General features: G+C 45.8%; 1 protein-coding gene across 2 annotated transcripts in view; it reads right to left on the bottom strand.

The window, feature by feature from the left end:
• Nucleotides 1-478: 478 nt before the first annotated feature.
• POFUT1 (protein O-fucosyltransferase 1) overlaps nucleotides 479-8,470 on the bottom strand; it is a 33,508-nt gene continuing 25,516 nt past the window's right edge. The window contains exons 8-9 of one of the 2 annotated variants that reach the window (XR_005529419.1): nucleotides 649-832; nucleotides 479-538 (exon numbers count right to left, since the gene is read on the bottom strand). The gene's annotated coding sequence lies outside the window, so the exon portion shown is untranslated. Of the gene's footprint in view, nucleotides 539-614; nucleotides 833-8,470 lie in introns of those variants that run through there. The other variant, XM_039237779.1, reaches the window with a different exon arrangement.

Here is an 8,470-nt window from a genome sequence, read left to right as displayed (position 1 = left end):
ATCTAAACAACAGAGAGAAAAGGTTGAAAAAAAAAAATAAGCAGAGTCTACAGGACCTGTGGCCCAATGTCAAAAGATTTAACATAGCTGTCATCATCAGAGTGGAATAAGGATGAGGGAGAGAGGCTGGTGCATAATACTTCTAGCAACTCTAGTCATGTTCCCTCCCAATTTGGATTTACCCCACAGTGAGTAAATTGGCAAACAAAACGTGGTCCATCCATACAACGGAACACAGCTTAGCAATGAAAAGGAATGAACTACTGACACCTGCTATAATTTAGATGAATCTCCATGGCATTATTCTGAGTGAAAGAAGCCAGTTTTAAAAGGTGTCATGCTATAGGCCTCCTTTTACGTGACCTTCTCCAAAAGACAAAAACTATAGTGATAGAACAGCGGTTAGCACAGGTTAGGGGTGGAGAAAGTGTGTCACTATAATGGGAAACACAAGGGTTTTTTTTGAGGGGTGATGGAACTGTTCTGTTTCCTGTCTGCGGTGGTGGTTACGCAAATGCACGTGTTAACATTCTTAGACCTACACACCAAAAAAAAAAAAAAAAAAGAGTTAATTTTATTGCATGTTAATTGAAACAAACAAACAACTTGTGGTAGTCAGGCTCCAAGGTGGCCCGCAGTGATCCTCACCTCCCCATCCTTCTGCCCCTCATACCAAAGAGGGCCGTGCTGCATGAGCAATAACAGTGGCAGAAGTGATGGTGCCTGACTTATTATGAGGCCAGTCATAAAAGACATTCCAGCTTCTGTCTTGACCTCTGGGATCACTCACTCTGGGGAAGCTGGCCAGTGTTGGTAGGAGACCCAAACAATCCTGTGAAGACAAATGGAGGCATCTCACTAACAAACGCACACACCCTTTTGAGCCACCAATTCCATGACCAGAAACATAACCTACTGATATATTTGCACATGTGGGAAATGGTGCCCGTTCTTCATGGCAGCTTTGCTCATGATGGCCAGAACATCAAACTCAAATACCTCAGAATAGGTTAAATGCACCATAGTCCATTCATATTGTGGGATATTATGGGGAGAGTAAAAAGAATGAAAAAGGGCTGCACATGTGATATTGAAAAAGCTCTAAATGTGTTATGTGAAAAAAGCAAAAGCCAGACAGTACGATTTGTAGGTTGTTGTTGTTTTCTTGTTTTGTTTTGTTTTGTTTTGTTTTTAAGGATATACACATAGATGTATCTCCAGAGATAGCATGAAAAATTTCTGGAAGGCTTACAAGAGACTCAGCAGTGTTTGCCTCTGAGGAGGGTTCTGGGTTAGGAGCAGGCACTTACATTTCACTCGACAGGTACATTCTTTTGTATTTTTTGAATATTTTACCTTGAGCATGAATTTACTTTCAACAATATTTTTGAATAACTTACGCAACCAGAGCTCTGCCCTCAAAAGGCACCATGAGGACCCTTTCACTCATAGATGGCTCCGGGGGCCCCTTAGTGAGCCCTGAAAAGCCCCTCCTTCCGGCATCAGCTTATTTGCTTGCCCTTGACCTAGAGACAAGCCCTGATTAAAATCTGATCAGGTAGAAAAGCCTCCTCTGGCTCCCCAAGGGAAAAAGCCCAAACCTTCTCTCTTGTGCAGCCTCATCTCCACTCTCCACCTCCCTAGATCCACACACGACACTGCTCGCTGTTCCCCACGATCTTTGCTCTCTTTCTGTTTTTTTTCTTTTAATTTTTTTAAATGTTTTATTTATTTCTAGGAGAGAGAGAGACAGCGTGAGCAGGGGAGGGTCAGAGAGAGAGGGAGACACAGAATCTGAAGCAGGCTCCAGGCTCTGAGCTGGCTGTCAGCACAGAGCCCGACGCAGGACTCAAACCCACGAACTGCGAGATCATGACCTAAGCGAAAGTCAGCCGCTTAACCGACTAAGCCACCCAGGCGCCCCTCTCTTTCTGGTTTTCACTTTCTAGTCTCTCCCCTCAGTTGTTTTCATTTCTTTTTTTAATTTTTTAAATTTAATGTTTATTTATTTTTGAGAGAGAGTATTACTCTAGAGCACAAGCGGGAGAGGGGCAGAGAAAGAGGGAGACACAGAATCCGAAGCAGGCTCCAGGCTCTGAGCTGTCAGCACAGAGCCAGATGGGGCGCTTGAACTCACGGACCACGAGATCATGACCTGAGCCGAAGTCAGACACTTAACAGACTGAACCACCCAGGCACCCCAAGGACACTGGCTCTTATCTCATACTTCCAGGGATCATAACCTGTGTGACCTTGAGCTCGTTGCTTTACCTCTCTGTGCTTTAGTGCCCTTATCTGTAAATTGGAGATAATAGGAGGATCAGTTTCACAGAGTTAGTCTGTGAACTAGACAGTTTAGCTTATATAAGGGAATTGAGCACAGCCCAGCAAGCGGTAAACGATGCATATTGGGTCTTACTACAATTTCAAGGTCCTAAAGGAGCTCAGGAGAGGAAAATTTCTTAGAGTAAGATCTTGAAACGCTACTGAGTATGATATAAACAGAGGGAAAGCCTAGACAGTAGGGTGGAGACATGGAGGGCGAGTGGAATATGAATGCACAGTAGGGTTTCTCTATTACAGTAATTTCAGTACTTGCTTCTCCCCTCTGACAGCCCTGTGGGTCTTGTTCGGAGGGTCTCAGAGCCTAGCATAAAGATGAGGCTCAGTGAGGTCTTCCAGATTTCACCTTCATAATCTACACCACATCATTTACTTAATACATTTCTCTAAATCAACTTACTTTTTGTAAACTAACTACATTTCTTAAAAGGAAACTGTAAACCACATCTGTAAATGAAAAAAAAAAAAACCCGCAAATACAAGGCGTCTCCAACATAAATATAATGAAAGCAAAACAGTGTTACTAAATTCTAGCTAGCTAATATCTGACTCTGAGGTCTCCTCTCTGTTGCCAGGACAGATCATTAGCAAATGGTACCGAAATTAATGGCATGCTGGCATTGAACTGAGACTTTGTCTTTGGCATTGCTGGCAGGACTGAGAAAACAAGAAGATAATTCTCTCCTTTTGCTAGTGCCTTCTACCGCCTCAGCCATTGAGCACATTGTTAGAGAGAAAGATATCCCCCACACTCCAGAGAATTACATGTCAAATGGCTAGGTGCACTGCCAATTTTTTCTTTTTCTGTAGAAAGGCAGATTTTCAGAGAGGGATGAGGCCTCCTCCCAGGCTCCTCCCACCCCCCACCCGGGTGAGCACTGTCCCCCACTTGTGCTGAGTCACCATACTTGGTAAGGCAGTTTCTGGGGAAGGCTTTTTGTCCCTTCCGACCTGCTGTTCACCTGGCTGGGCTTGGCGTCCTGAGCTGATGGTCAATAACGGATTAGACGTAAAAACAAACTAAACCTGCTTGTCCTTAATGTTATTTCAAGGGAAACGTCCCAGACCTGAAATAAACCAGGTTTCAAGTAAGAATCTGAATTAGTTCTGACAACATAATCCTGAGTGCAGGATTTGCCTTCAGGCTACGGGTTTTTTTTTTTCTGTCAACTCCACTAATGAAAGAGAGAAAACTGAGGAGGAAAAGGGATCTTTATTTTGGGGCCAGGGAAATATTATTATTCATTAAGTTTTCCTGAAGTGATCAGAACATGGAAATGAGAACCCACCTCTTCCTTCCTCCCTCTACCCCTTCTCTCCTTCCTTATCTTTCCACTTCCTCTCCACTCCATTCCATATATACTGAGGGATTTATGATATTTCAGGACAGCGTTTCCCAGCTTTGGTTCCCTTGAATACCAGCTTCTCCATTTCTGCCTAATCTACAACCAGCCTCTACTGGTAGTTACTTCATTTTCTTGTAAAAAGATGCAGGGCACCTGGGTGGCTCAGTTGGTTGAGCGTCCCACCTCGGCTAGCTCATGATCTCACAGTTCCTGAATTTGAGTCCAGTGCTCACTGCTGTCAGCGCAGAGCCCACTTCAGATCTTCTGTCCACCCCCATCCCGCCTCCCTGCCCCTCCCCCACTCATGCTCTTTCTCTCTCAAAAATAATAAAACATGGGGCGCCTGGGTGGCTTAGTCGGTTGAGCGTCCGACTCTCGCGGTTCGTGGGTTCGAGCCCTGCGTCGGGCTCTGTGCTGACTGCCAGCTCAGAGCCTGGAGCCTGTTTCAGTCTGTGACTCCCTCTCTCTCTGACCCTCCCCTGCTCACGCTGTCTCTCTCTCTCTCTCCTAGAAATAAAAAACATTTAAAAAAATAATAAAACATTAAAAAAATGTAATTCCCATTGTTTTACTTCTATAAAATTGGCCCCATCCTAAAACAATGAAATTCGTTAAATCAAATTCCGTCTAGTTACAACCCAAACTGAGAACTACCAGGCACCTAAAGCTATGTCATTGACCACACTTGGTGGGAACTTCAAGGCTTGCCAGGGAGAGGCCTGCAGAGAAGGCCCTCCACTAACACTTGCTGGCTGATTACAGTCCATGATCCCCACAGCCTTCCGCAGTGTCGCTCAGACTTTAGCTCCTGGAGAGATTGTTAAAATATTCCTCAGTTAAGCGTGCCTGGCTGGCTCAGTCGGTAGAGCATGTGACTCTTGATTTCAGGATTGTGAGTTCAAGCCCCAGGTTGGATGGAGAGATTAAGAATAAAATCTAAGGGTGCCTAGGTGGCTTAATCGGTTAAGCATCCTATTCTTGATTTTGGCTCAAGTCATGATCTCATGGTTTATGAGATGGAGCCCTGTGTGGGGCTCGGTGCTAATTCAGAGCCTGCTTGGGATTCTCTCTCTGCCCTCCCCCTGCTCATGCATGCTCTCTCTCAAAATAAACATTTAAAAATAAAATCTTAAAAAATTCCTGGGCCACATTCCCTGAGATTCTCTGACTCAGCTGGTCTGGGACGGGGCCTTGGAGTCTATATTTCTTTTTTTTTTTTTTTAGTTTATTTATTTATAGTGAGAGAGACAGAGAGCAAGAGGGGGAGTGGCAGAGAGAGGGACAGAGAGAATCCCAAGCAGGCTCTGTGCTGTCAGCTTGGAGCCCAACATGGAGCTCAAACTCACAAACAGTGAGATCATGACCTGAGCCAAAATCAAGAGTCTAACACCCAACCAAGCTACCCAGGCGCCCCTGGGAGTCTGCACTGCTAATAAGCCACCCTAGGTGATGTCGATACTGCTGGTCTAACCAATTAGATCTTGGGCCACTGGGCATCAAAATCATTTGTAGGCACTTAACATGCAGATATCTGGGGACACCTGGGTGGCTGTCAGTGTACAACTTCCGTTCAGGTCATGATCTCGTGGTTTATGGGTTCAAGCCCTGCATCAGGCACTCTGCTGTCAGTAAAGAGCCTGCTTTGGATCCTCTGTCCCCCTTGCTCTCTCTCAAAAATAGGCATTTTAAAAAAGATGCAGATACCTGGGCACTACCTACAAAACATTGATTCCTCAGGTGGGAGGGTCCCCAGAATCTGCCTTGTCAACCAGTTAAGGAACCTCTGGAGACCACCTCTAAGAAACTGCCGGGATCACCATCAGCACCTGAAACTTGGAAATAAGGTAGCCCACCTTCAAGGCCAGTCCATAAATTAGGGACGACTCCTTCCCATTGCCTGAGCCCTAAACCTTAGCGTATCCTAGATCTCTGGTTCCCTCCTACCCCCCATTCAGTGCCCCAGCAAATTCTACTGGCCCTCCCTTCAAAACATAATCATTTTCTTTGAAAGACTCCAGCACATGGACGTGGGGTGGAAGAGCAAATGACACAAGACCCGTGAAATATTGAGAATTGTTGATCTGGGAGTTCATAACTCACAATTTTTATGTAAATTTGAGGGTTTCCATAATAAACATTTTTACCTTTAAGTCTTTGATCAAAAATTCATTTCTGTGGGGCACCTGGGTGACTCAGTCAGTTAAGCGGTTAAACATCTGACTCTTGACTTCGGCTCAGATTATGATCTCATCCATGGTTCATGCGCTGGAAGCCCGCATCAGGCTGTGTGCTGACGGTGCAGAGCCTGCTTGGGATTCTCTCTCTCTCTCTCTCTCTCTCTCTCTCTTCCCCCACTCACACACTCACTCTCTCTCTCTCCCTCCCTTCCCCCTACTCACACATTCTCTCTCAAAATAAACAAACTAAATAAACAAACCACATAAATTCCATTTCTGGGAATTTATCTTAAACACTTTAGATCCAGGAAAAAACATGTAAATAAAAATATTATTCAAATAGTAATAGTGAAAAGTTGGGAACATACTAAGTTCTCCTAATAGGACACTAAACTATGGGACACCCCTCAGTGGAATCTTGTCATTAAAAACGTTTATTCAGGATGTGTACCAACATGGAAAAAGGTGATATACTATTATGTGAAAAACAAAACATGAAATTGTATATACTGCATTATTACAATATACAAAGACTCCTTTAAAAAAGACTGAAATTTAATGGGGCACCTGGCTGGCTCAGTCAGTAGAGTGTGCAACTCTTAATCTCAGGGCTGTTAAGTTTGAGCCCCGCATTGGGTGTAGAGAGGACTTAAAAATAAAACCTTAAAAAAGATAAAAAAGATTGAAATTTAAAAATAATTTCGTATGGCCGGTATCTGCCCACTTCCCACCACCTCCGATGCAATGGCCCTTGCCTGAGCCCCAGCACCTGGCTTGTAGCTGGGCACCAGCCCCACACTGGTCTCCATGCTCCCACCCTCCCTCCCACCTTTATTCCACCAGGCAGCTAGAAGCGTCCTTCAAACTATAAACAGATCGTGATCCTTCTCTGGTCAGAACCCTGCAAAGGCTCCCCAACTCTCCAAATGGAACGTTTGGGCTTTACCAGTGCCCTCCAGGATATAGGGCCCTGCATGCTCTGATCTACTGCTCTGTTCCCTGCCTTGGTCCTGCCATTCCAGCTTCGGGACCTTCGCCCCTGCTGTTTCCTCTGCCTGAAATGCACTGCCTCCAGATACCTGAATGAGCGGCTTCGTCCTTCCCCCTGGCAGCTCTTGAGAGAGGCTTTACCTGAACTCATCCAGAACAGCACTGCTCCCTCTCTGAGCTCCCCTGTAGCCTTTGTTTTTCTTCACAGCCGTTAGTCAATACCTCCCCGGTACATTTGTTCACTGGGTCGTATACTTAACTACAATGCAAATCCTTTGAGAACAGACTTTAATGTCTGATTCTCTGCTGAACCCCTAGTACCTAGCACACAGCCCGGCACACAGTCGGTGACTTGAATGAAAGAATGTTGGACTAAATAACTATCGAAAAGAACTAGAAGCCCCGTGTAGGCTTTGTTTCTTGGGTGATTTCTCCCTCCCCCAAACCTCCTGGCGGTGACAGACCCATAGCAGGAGTCCAGTGGGAACTAAAGTGGCTGATCATTCTCCCACCTGAGTCCCCCTGCCCCCGACGGCATAAAGTGCATCCTGTGAACTGGCGGCAGTAGGGGGTGTGTGTAGCTAATGGTAATTGCTTTGGGAGGTCAGATCCTGACTTACCACCACCAGCTATGCGGCCTCAAGAAAATGAGAATTTTTTGAGTGGTGTTTTCCCCTGTGTAGTAAGAGAAGGGTATTAACAGTTGCTAGGCCCCAGGGCTGTGGAGTAGGGGCTAACTTCCCATAAAGCACTTAACAAACACAGTGCTTGGCACAGACTAGGTTGCGACAGCAGGCCATCAAATTAATCAGCAGCCACATACGTGCCTTTGGTTCTTTCCAGTTTACGACTCTTATACATGCTTTATCTGATTCGAGGCTTTCCACAACCCCGTCGGTTTTTATCACCACTTTTATAGGTGAGGCAACTGGGTCAAAGAGGAATAGAGTGCTCACTTGTGGAGCACAACCGAATCTGACTACAAGGCTGGCATCTTCTCATCCAGAAACACTGCCGACGCTAGTCAAAGTGATCCGGGTGGCCCATCAGGGAGGGCCCCAGACTCCGAAGTGTGTGCCTAGTGTGAGGCTGTGAACGGTGAGCAAATTCAGCACACCAAACCATCAGGGAACCGCACCTCCCCGGCGACTCCACGGCGACAGGCGTGTTCTGAGTGAAGCTGGGGAACAAGTCTGGACAGACAAGCCATCTCTCAGGGTCCACCCAGGATTTAGAACGTCTCACATTTCCCAGGAGGGAAAACACAAAAGCCCTTTCTCTAGTTTCTCTGCTGCAAGTTGGGCAGCAGCTCCAAGCAGCAAATGCCACCTTTGGTGTTTGAGATCCTCGTTGCTCTGCAACCTCTGGCCTTGACAAAGGCAATGTTTCCTCCCAAGGGTAATTTAAGGGAGAAGCCCTGCATGGAGCTCTGGGCCTGGCTCTCATCAGAGTCTTCTCCACCTTCCAAGGACTGAAGGCCAAGGGAAATCACACGGCAGGGAAGATACCAGCAGCGGGTAGATGTGAATTTTAGGACCACAAGGCCAAAACATCACAGAATCTTAGGAATCATGGATTATCACAATTGTAGCATCTGAGAGTTAAAACAAACAA

The sequence above is a fragment of the Hyaena hyaena genome, unplaced genomic scaffold (genome assembly GCF_003009895.1).
Source record: "Hyaena hyaena isolate Hyena2069 unplaced genomic scaffold, ASM300989v1 scaffold_131, whole genome shotgun sequence".
In the NCBI taxonomy this organism is placed as follows: Eukaryota; Metazoa; Chordata; class Mammalia; order Carnivora; family Hyaenidae; genus Hyaena; species Hyaena hyaena.
This window is presented reverse-complemented; position numbering and strand designations above follow the sequence as displayed.